Consider the following 11,330-nt stretch of genomic DNA (forward strand, 5'->3'; position numbering starts at 1 on the left):
GCAGATGACATCCTATTTGTGAAATTGACAGAAATTGAAGAAGTGATGAACAAGGACTGCAAAAAACCCCAAATGAATAAACTTGCTAATTCATGTGCAGCGTGGAGAGGGGGATGCAAGGAAAAGCATACTTGTCTCATTTAGGCTTTTTCATCTCTATGTCGTTGTGAGTTTGAGTCATCAGATGGGGAGGAATAAAAAGCAGCAATAATATCTTCCACATGAAAAGGCAGAACCAGCAAAGGATGCTGATGCACAGAAGTCAAAGGCAAGTTCAGGTGTGCAGCTGTCCTGATGTGTTCTGCTGATATGCTGCCATGTATTAATTATTACTGTAATGGCAGGTAAAGCCTCAGCAAAAAGGTGGGCCACTTGGGGCAATCTCAGCCCAGAGAAGAATGATCATATAATTCTTCCTCAGTTCTCTCAAACCATTTACCTACCTTATCTGCTGTGTGGAATTAACCAAGTGAAATTATTATAAATGATTTTTTTTCCCCCTAGTGATGTTTCAGTGTTGATGGCACTGATGTGGAAAGCAGGATGGATAGAAAAACCTGCTGCCACAACAGTATACTGAAAATATGAAGACAGGTTACTGGGGATAACTGTTGCTGTACCCCAACGAGAGGCTCAGACTTGTGATGCAGAGCCATGCAAAAAGAGCAGTCAAACTGGCAGGCCTCACACCTGCTAAGCCACACATTCACAGTATTTTTAAATAATTAAGCTAAGATAATTAAGTTGCATTTTACCTTGGAGAAGTTGTGATTTCGGATGTTTCAATAGGGAAACCTTCCTCAGTGAGCCTACTTCCGAGTCAGCCTATCACAATAGCAGCATCCCATTTGATCATCAGTACAGCTTCTTAAATACACAAAGGTGCATCAAAACTTCACTGAGTCTTGGAAATAAGAGTAACGATGAGCCCTCTTGATGTAGCCCTGTCGTTGCCCTCTCCAGAAGATGCAGAAGACAAAGCTGATTGGTAGCAGACTGCCACCCAACTGAACTCTTCAGAAGCAGCAACCATTCAGCTGACAGTTGCTGTATGTATTAAATCCTGTGTGCTAGGTTTGGAACATGGTGGACATTAATGTGTGCTTTCATAATATTCCACTCACGGTGTTAAAAATAAACTACTGCAGATGGGAGCATTAGTTTACCACTTGCACTGAATGAAGTAAATGCATTGATCCCAGCACAAGCTTTCCTTCCAGTTTTGTTTAAAGTTGATTAGTTTTTTTAACAGAATGCTTTCTTTGCTGTTCAAGCAGTAGTGCAGTAAGATTTTCTGTTTATACATCTGGATTGTGATGGTGGGCTGTTAGTCACAAAGAGAACTTTCTACTGCAGTGAGAGGCATTTGGGGGCTTGAGAAGTGCATGGTAGAATGTGCTGTGAAAAGTCGCTACAGTTCAAACCAGCTGGTAACTAAGAAACTTTAAAAAAAAAAAACCCTGCAAAGTTATAACTGTTTCAACTTAGCGGGTGACTATGTTATAATTTTTTTGCTAAAGAAGGTGGATCAGGAATCAATTTGGAAAGAAAATCTGCTAGGCAGTTTCAGTGATGCTGAGACCAGCCACAAAGGAAATGATCTACAACTTCTCCTCTAGAAGCCTTAATACCATTGATTTGTGTCATTGCAACACAAAGCAATGGTGGTGAAAAATCCCCAAACTACTTTAAAGAAATATAGGTACAGAAATCAGGAGCAGCGTTCCTTTCTGGCTATACAGCTCGTCTCTCCAGGAGAACATGGTAGGAGGATGGCCTCTCTCTGTTCTGGATTAGGCACTACAGACACACAGAGGCCTCAGTCCTCACAAAGCCACAAGCTTAGTTTTCATGCTGCAGAGGGGAAGAGCATGCACCTTTCTTTCTTTATCTTCAACACATACTTTTATCCTCTGTTCCTCAGTACACAGCCATCTGTGTCTGCTATTGGACTGCTAATCCATACAGTAAAACTTTTCCTTTTTATAAAAAAAAACCCTCTCCTAGATAGGCTAGTGCAGCATTGCTAGAGATGGTTACCTTTTATTTGGAATTTGGAATTTCTAGAGTACTTTTCATAATTTCCTTTTTGTTTTCATTTCTCCCCCCCACCCCGAATTAGTTTAGATGATAAAGAAGTTACCTGAAACATCTCCAACGGTGGTTGTTAATGTACTCAGAGCAGCTAGTCTTCTTCATTAAGCTTGTGGTTTGGAAATCCAGACTACAGTTGAATTCAACTTCTATGAATCTTGAATGAGACTTGAAGAACAGGAATTCAGTTGTGGTCCACATGAAGAAAAAAAAAAACAACAAACCCAAACCCACCAAAACTCAGGGAGCTTTCTTGCTTGTTTCTTAACTATAAAAACCTTGGGAATGCTTAACAGGAGTGTGTTCATTTTACTAAGTTTAGCATGCCTTAAATCTGGGGTTTTTTCCTCTTGATGAGTGTATCTGAATGTTTGAAAGATGCTGTCAGTGAGTAAGAATGAAGAGTGGGTAGCAAGAAATTAATTTTAGCATTTTGATGTGACTGATACAGTAGATTTAGTCCAGGTCTGTTAAAATTATTTTATGTATCTGTTTTAAAGCTAGGCAAAATTTTGTGCTCTCCTACTATTGCTTTTGAAGAGGACATGGCTTAAAATGGAAGAATAGGCATTAGAGTTTTCAAATGCTGGTCAAACAGAGCCTTTGCAATAGCAAAAAAAAAGTTTCTTGGTTTGTTGGGCAGAGGAGAAAAGAAAAGCTTATTCTAGAAATCCTGGTTTTGCAAAAAAAAAAAAGTAGCAGTAAGTTGTTCTGGATTCTGAATGCTGTAAGAGCTGGTAAATAGACTGGGCATTTATCTTCTTCCACCTTTGCTTTTTCTGATTTTTAATCTTAATTTTTATTATTTTTATCTTTTCAAGAGAATGGAAGCTAAAGAATTGAAAACATATTCTTCATAGATCATAATTCCCTATTTCAAGTTGGCCTTGATGTTTCAGGCAGAATTGCTTGTTGTTGTAGGACACTGCCTCAGACAGCACTTCCCAGACCAGTGGGTTTCTTTCCTCCGACTTCTCAAAGCGGGAGTGAATGGTTTTGTGTATCACATGTTCTGCCAGGAAGGCAGGCTTCCAAGAGTAGTAGTGCTGTTAGTCAGATGTTTAGGGGTGATCCCCTCTGACCACTTATGGATGAAGTTTACTAGCTTGATTTTTTTCCTAATGATTATCAAATACTGAGGCTATCAATTTGAGTCAGCATACAACTCTTATGCATTGTATAGACTTACAGTAACTTTAGTTTTCGGTCCACCCTAAAATTCAGTATTTCTGCTCTGAATCTGATACTTTGGTTATTTAAGCCAAGCCTGTACTTGCATAATAGTCACACAGGAAATACTAAGAAATGAAAATACAGTGTGTATCAATGGAAGCATTTATTTAGAAGTGTTTGCTTCATGGGAACAGCTGGAATGTTGTAAACCTTACATGCTACTCTGTAATGGAGCATTGCTTTGCACTTCTTCTCTCTCTAGAGCTCATCTTGCAACATTAATATCAGTTGTTTTGAGCTGCTGTAACTGACTAAAAGTTCTTGCTGTGTTTTTCTAACACCCTAGTTACAGCACATTTGAACTTCTAAGTAGTTTCTGCATTTTATAAAGCATGTAGCATGGCAAGACATCCTTTTTTTTTTTTTCTCCTAGTGGATTGTAGTAAGTCCTGAGTGGAGTTTTCTACACCAGCATCTTTTTTTCCATTCCAGAATCTTCTTCTGCTTAGCCAGGATCCAAACCATGATTCCCTGGCCTTTCAGCATTGCTCACAAGGCAGATACCTGAAGTCCTTTGGCTGCCCATTCAGGACTTTGGTACAGTTATAGCAGAACAGTTACTGCATGTGCAGTAGGTCCACGTGATTGTTATCTACCAGTATGGGCCACAGTAGTTGTTTTTGAAGAGATATTAAGAAAATAGGACATTACTGAACTCTTTTTTCCAAAGAAAATTACTGTGAAAGATAGCTGGAGGGTTGTGTAGGGTATTTTGGTGGTGGTGGGTTTTGATGTTTTTTTAGGGGGTTTTGTTTGTTTGGTTGGTTTTTTTTTTTTTTTTTTTTTTTTTTTTTTTTTTTTTAACCCTGGGTCATAGTTGTGAGTATATCTTACAATTTACCCCTTTTTCCTCCTGCCCCAGTCCCAAAATCCAACCTCAAACTGCAGTCCCTCTTAAGTTCTTATGAATTTAAGCTGAGGATTCTTTCTTGGTCATTTAACTGCAGGTGCTTATTTTATTCCTATTAAATTATTAATAGGCATGACAAGGCCTGTCAGCTAACCTGAATACATCTGAGACCCCATGGAAAAGATAGAAACTCATATTCATCATAATGAGTAATACTGTATTCAGATGCTTATTCCGTCCTCCTATAGGAAAATACACATTTTTGTATACTTTGCTGGTTTGAGCATGCATGTCCTCTGGTAGAGCTGAACTGCTATTGCTGTTTCCCACCATAACTTTTCCTAGAAAAAATATGATCACACAGTAAAACCAAGGCATAGTTGCAGGATGGGTAATCAGTGATTATAAGTAGCAACAGGAGAGCTCAGGGGTTACTTGGTGTCTTTCATTCAAGTATCTCAAATATTCAATGTGAATATTAACTGATGAATTCACAGAGTGCCCTGTGCTGTGTATTAGTTACTCTATGCCAGCCATACCCAGAGAGCTTGCCTGGGATCGTGTAGTAATCTAAAATACAACATAAAATCTGATGCTTTAATCAGTAGAAAGCACTGTGGTTTGTACTGCAGAAAACCATGGGAGAATGTATCAGAGCAGGCACTGCCTTAGGCTCTGTGTTTTAAATTTACCTCTTCTGTTTCCTACTTTTATAGTAGAGTTCAGGATTTTCTCTTGGAAAGATGATTCAAGTAATCTGATAATTTCTCCAAGTGACATCTAGTCCTGTTGTGACAACTAATAGTCAGCATGCAACTCCACAGAAATGAAAACATTCCTCAGGTTTCAATATAAATACAATAGTAGGCAGGTGAGTAAAGCTGGTCCACCAGGAATTGAAATGACAAGGCAAGGTTTGATTCCCAAAGTGCAAACAAATTTATAATTTATAATTCTCAGCTCAAAACACTGACAGTTTGACATTCAGGCAGAAGGAGTTCAATTCAGAAAACCTCAAAGGTCCAGGAGGCAGACCCAGCAGGAAAATAAATTTAAGATCTTCAGCATCGTATGCAATTTGTACCTGACCACTTCGGTGATTAATGACAGCGAGATGAAGACATGCTCTGATTTTCATCCTGAAGTTGAGAAACTGAAGCACAGGAGGTTTCCAGCTCAAAATCACTGTAACTGAGGTGTATTAGTCTGGCATTTATTCACTCTACCTTCCCACTGTAATCAGTGGTCAGCTTTGGATCTTACCCATTTTCTGCAGGAAAATTTTCCTATAGCAGTCATAGACCAGTATGTTAACTGTTAAATCTTGCTGCCAGCTCTTTTATTGTATATCTTTTATAATGTGCTGGAATTCTTTTAATGTCTAAAATACAGGGTGCTAACACAAAATTACAACTATGTCAATGATCTTAGAAAGTAATAAGTACTAGTTCACAGTAGATTGTGAGAGGATTATCAAAGGTGTGTTGCCCTTGTCTCCTGCAGTCATTGGCAAAGGTGGTAAACTTCGTTAAATAGTCTTTCACCAGTGACTTCTGGCAGAAGAGAATGGGTGTGTGGTCTCACAATATCCTCAGTAAGTTTATTAGCATGGACGTCCTCTTACACAGAATTTCTTAAAGAGATTTTAAAAAAATCCATCCTATGCTCTTTTTAAAAAGCCTGTTGAATGCAGATTGCCATAATTGCCATAAACAATATAGTTGAAACACTCTAGGGACAGATCTTGTTGTCATGGGTACTCAAAAATATGTACTGAGCGCAAAACGCAGCTAGGTCTCTGAGCCAAGCTCAACTGACATTAGACTCTCAGTTTTAGTAATGCGGTCTGTCACATGAACACCATTTAATTGCATTTAATAAGTCTGTCTTTGTTAGTAAGAAATTGTATATATTTATGTCACTACAGGTTTATCAACCAAGGTTAACGATTTGGGTAAGCCAGAAAATCTTTCCAACCAGCCGAGGGGATGGGGGATTTCCCAAGGTAAAGTTATTTATTGAATTTCTTTCATCTAATAAACAGTTTACTAAGATGAAAGTTTTATGAAAAAAAGAAAAAACATTGAAAGTTCAATGGATTTTATGACTGCTTCAAGAGAGTAGCCAGCTCTCATGATTTCATCACGAGTGTCATCGTATTCTGTTTTCTTAAAGCCTTGGCTCCTTCAGCCAGGCAGCTAACTGAGGATTTCAGCTTTCATTTTAAAATTATGTTTTTAGCCTTCAGGCTTGCAGAAAACATGGACTCTTGATGGCTACATACCAGAAGGAAAACATACTAATTTTCAAGAGCTCATATTTCTTAAGCCTGTCTCATGATTTTACAAGCTTGACATCTGAGTTTTGAATGTTTGATTTTTGATTCTCTCTTAGCAATGCAGATGAAAAAGTCAATGATAATGCAGGAGGAGGAAGGAGGTGGTCTTGTTTTTCTTTTTCTTTTGTTAAGTTTTATGCTTGTGCTTTACCTGGCTTGAGTAACAAGCATACAAATCGTGGCAGTTTTCATCTGAGTTTGACAAGAAATACCCCAACAGAAATGCAGAAGATGTGGCTTGTCAGACGAGATTTGTAAGGTTTTGTTCTGTTACCATTGCTGGTTTCATAAATACGAAACTGCATGTGAAATTTGAGTAAGAAAATATAACAGTTACTCAAAACCACAGAATGTACATGTTTTATTTTCATATTCCCTTTCATTACTGACTCAAAATCTGACAAAAAAAAATGTCAGGTAACTAAAGGAGAGAGCACATGGAAAATTGTTTTGCTTAAGTTTCAATTACTATCTAGACTCCAGCTCCCTGTTAACAAAGCTCTGCTATTCCATCTGGATAACACTGTATTTCCCATAATATTCTTTATAAAGGAACTTCTAAAATTTATAGCTGGGCTATTTGCAGACTCCTATTTGCAGACTTATGTGCCAGCATGCCAATCTTTAAATTAACATATATGGCAGTACTGCTATTCGTAACATTCAAAGTACTTCAGAAGTTCAGCTGAGTAGGCTGATAGCAATGCCAGATTACAATGGATGTGCTATATATATGGTCATACTTGTATTAAATTAATTTGCTAATTTTGTGAATCAGCTGTGCATTAACTAGATGACTTTTATTCAAAATTTTACATTATCAGCTTTTAGTAAGTTGTCATTTGTCATTAAATAAAGTTGCTCCTTAAACACAGGAATGAAGCTGTGAACTATGTGCAGCATAGTTAGTAATGCTGCATTATATTGGATTTATGAATAGCCATGTTTTTATGCTGTACAGAGCTTAAAATGAGTTTATCAAAAGCGATCATTGTTTCTCAACTAGTCAAAAAATATTATATTTTTTTTCCTTTAAAGTAATTGGATGCTTCCTTTTTAAATACAACGTATGTTTTTCTAGCCTTTATGTAATTCTTCAAAAGATATTTGGCATATGCTTACCAGGACCAGTTTTTAGAAGTAAATCCAAATTTTATTTCACAATTGATTTTCAAAAGTATCTTGAATATTAGCTGCACACAATTCAACTTCCAGCAGAGTATCAGCCTTAACAGAAACTGGATGTCTCTGGAATCTAATTTTTTTCATCCATCCTATAAAATTAATCAGGGTAAATTGCTGAAGAAGACTGCAGGAAGTGCTTAGTCCTTCAGCTCAACAATTTTATGTACTCAATGCTAAGCAGCTTGAACTACTGAAAGAATAAAGTAAAATCAGATTTTTTGAAACTCATTTCAGATAAAAGTGCTTTTTTGTTTTAATGCAACCAACAAATATAAAAGGATACATTTCTTAAAGACAATTTATTTCCAGACCTAGAAGGGTCATATGGGACTTTTTATCTGGTGATTGTATGGCACAGTTTCAGGACTGAGATTGTTTTCACAGCTGAAAAGGAACTGCCCAACACAATGCTTTTGGAAATTTGCCCAGACCTTTGGTCTGTGTAGTGTGCCTGTTTGCATGTGTAAGTTTCTAGTTTTCTTCTCATATCCTGTAATGATACACAAGGAGCAAATTTAGTCAACAAAAAAGCAAAAATATTATCACGAGGATGGAATTTTCTACAGTCCTGTGAGGAAACATGTTTGTGCAGTCACTAAAATTTGAACGTTATTTTTTCATTCTGAAGTTGTCTCTTGCAAAATCCCCAGTTTGGCTCTAGCAAATGCAAGGTATGTTTCTATTCCTACTTCTTCCCCTGGCTTGCAGAGCCCTTCTGTGTACTGACCGAAGTCTGCTCAGTTTCTTCATTTCTTGATGCCCCAAAGGGAGAGGGCAGCATTTCCCCCAGGAAAGGATTTTACTCTGTGTTCAGCCTGAAAACTGCTCCTGGCTATGTGCAGTGCAGAACCCCGGAGGGAGTTCGTCTACCTGAAAGCAGAATTTATCCTGTAAACTGTGGTAAAGACAGTGGGAGAGCCATGGGGTGTCTGCAATCCCAGCACAAGTAGACGTAGCAAATATGGACACAGCAGTGAAAATTACGGCTTTAAAGAGCCAGGAAAGGAAAATTGCTGAAAATTGCACTTTCTTGGTAGCTGTGAAACTGCTATGTGTTTAATTCCTGATTCAGAAATTCACAACTCTCACATCAGAGAAATTGAACTTGTAGAAGATAAGTTTCTTAAACAAGCTAACAGCATTCTGCTTATATGGCAAACATGTCCGAAGCAATAAAAGCAATAAAACACCTTTAAAATTCTGGTCTTTTAAACACAAAAACCACAGATCTTTTTCCCATAATTTACAATATATCACTAGCTAAACAAATTCTTTTTGTTTAAGATCCCAGAGTGACATAGCATCAGCAAAGTACTTCAAGCACATGCTTAGCCTTTTGGCTTACCTCTGAGGCTTAAACTGAAACATATATTTAAATACTATGGTGAATGAACCTAGACTTCAGCCAGTGAATGGTGAAGTATGGTTAACAAAAATCTATCTTAGGCAGCTGGCTCATAGGGCACACCATCTCTTTACTTGTCCAGAGACAAGTAACATACTACAGTGTCTTTAGAGTGCTCTTTTCAATGAAGTACTATGGGAAAGTCACTTATTAGCATATGCTAGCTGCTTAAGCTGTAAGGTGTTTAAAAGATGAGAGATTTAAGCTGTCAGAGGTTCTCTTAATAATAAGATGATCTTTCATGTACTAAGATGTACTTTTATGTTGGAGGCTAACTGGAGCCATAAAATGGAGCTTGGGGTTTAAAAAAAGCAAACAACTTAATTTATTGGTAGATCATATCATTAACATTAGTTTTTTGGTTACTGAAGTTGGTACTGAGTTATATTTTCAAAAGGGCTTGGTGCCATCTGTCGATTTGTGGCCATCAGTTTTGCCTTCATGACACTGAAACACCGTGTCTGCCTTCCGTGCTTCACGCGTGCAAAGCAGGTAATGGCTCGTTTTCAGCCATATTTGTATGCCAGTACCGCTGCACACACAGCACGATGTTTGTGGTATGGTTTTAGATCTGAGCTGTCCCAGCTGTTATGAAGGGCACAGAAATGGCTTGGTTTGGCAGGAGTGAGAAAAATAATTTTGAGGTGTAGTGTAAGGATGTACAGCTGGTGGTGAGCTCCAGAAAGGGTTATCACTCCATAGCTTCTTCCCCTGTAGTTCTGCTGGGATGATTGCAGCTCCCCAGCTGCAACAAATGTCCAAATTCCCCAGTTCAGCAGTGGAGGATGGTTGTTGGCTCAACTCTTCTGCATTTTGGCTGCTGGGACACACGCGTTCATCCCCAAGTGAAGAGTTTTCCTCAGATGCTGCAAGGCTTGCCTGGTTTTTAAACAATCCCTTGCTCCCTGTGGCATTAGTATTTATAGTTGATTTATCCATGTTTAGTAGACTTCTGAACTAAAGCTAGGGAACTGTGGAAACCTTGGGATAAGAAAAGGGAGTACCCCACTGAACAGACTTCACTGAAGCACAGCTAATACCTTTTTTTTTCCTCTCCGCAGGGAAATCTCCCCATCTCGAAGGAAGTAAATCGCAAGAAGAAAAGTGAGGCGGAAGGGGCATGCCTGGTTCCAGTAAATGGCTATGGACACCATTTCACCAAAATCAATTACCTCTACTCTTTTTAGTCATAATTTCTCCATTTGTATTACATATGGTGTATGGGTTTGATGAGGTCATGGTGTCATATATTGGGAATTGTTTCTGTGTAAATCATCAAGTGTAAGAAGAAACTATGGGACTCTGAGCCTTGCTTTAGAGAATAACAGTGGACAAACGTGTACCATAAAAAATAGTTTTTAACATTCTGACTCAAGCGAAAGCTCTCAGAATTTCACACTGTGAATCCATGTTTACAAACATTACAGGTGGGCCCTCAGGCCTGGTTCTACCACAGCAATGTCTTCCACTACTCAAACTCCACTGCTCACATGCAACCGGTAAATTGCTCTCTCCATTTCCACCATCCTGAACTGCTTCTTGCAGAGGCTGAGAGTCCCCCTTTTTTTCATTTAGATGTAACAAGCCTAGTAGTTTATTTTCATCGATTGTCTGTATATCTCTATATTTTATCCATGTACTCTTTTGATGTATAGAAGTAGTATGAAACTCATGGTTTCCTTGTGGTAAGTGATTGTGATGCTGCCACGGGATTTGAGACACTGATGAATGGTGCTATTTTGGACTTTAAATATGCTCCTTGGCAAGGTAGCTCTGATGGAGTTATTTTTTATTTCCATGTTCTGAGAAGGTGTTGGTACTTTGTTTTTCTGAATGTTGTTCTTTAGACTGGACTGACTTGTTTACTTGTGTCTTCAGTGTGGCTTTCTTATTCAGTGCTGTAGGTGAGTAACTACTTATAGTGTACAAGTGAGGAACTGATTCCCTATCAGGGTCCACTCACAAACATGCAGTTATAGTGGGAGCAATCACAAAACTGTAATTTACGTAAAATCTCCTTTCTGACTCCTATCCACCTAATGGAGAAAGATGAGCAATAATTTTCCACCAACCTCTTAAAATCTCTCTTGATTTTTGTCTTTTTTTTTTAAAGCCTTTTTTTAAAGAAGGGACAGTTTTTTATGTCCTCTTCGAATCCATAAAATAGGGGATATAGTAAGAAAAACACAGCAAATTTCTGGGAGGAGAAGTCCTAAAGGGGAAAG

At 38.1% G+C, this 11,330-nt stretch overlaps 1 long non-coding RNA gene across 1 annotated transcript in view; it reads left to right on the top strand.

The window, feature by feature from the left end:
* Positions 1-10,726, top strand: part of LOC104167488 — a 20,575-nt gene extending 9,849 nt beyond the window's left edge. Inside the window, exons 3-4 of the long non-coding RNA XR_696503.1 lie at positions 6,105-6,182; positions 10,167-10,726. This is a non-coding gene — a long non-coding RNA (uncharacterized LOC104167488). The remainder of the gene's footprint in view (positions 1-6,104; positions 6,183-10,166) is intronic.
* The last annotated feature ends 604 nt before the right edge of the window (positions 10,727-11,330 follow it).

The sequence above is a fragment of the Cariama cristata genome, unplaced genomic scaffold (assembly GCF_000690535.1).
Source record: "Cariama cristata isolate BGI_N322 unplaced genomic scaffold, ASM69053v1 scaffold43659, whole genome shotgun sequence".
NCBI classification, from domain to species: Eukaryota; Metazoa; Chordata; class Aves; order Cariamiformes; family Cariamidae; genus Cariama; species Cariama cristata.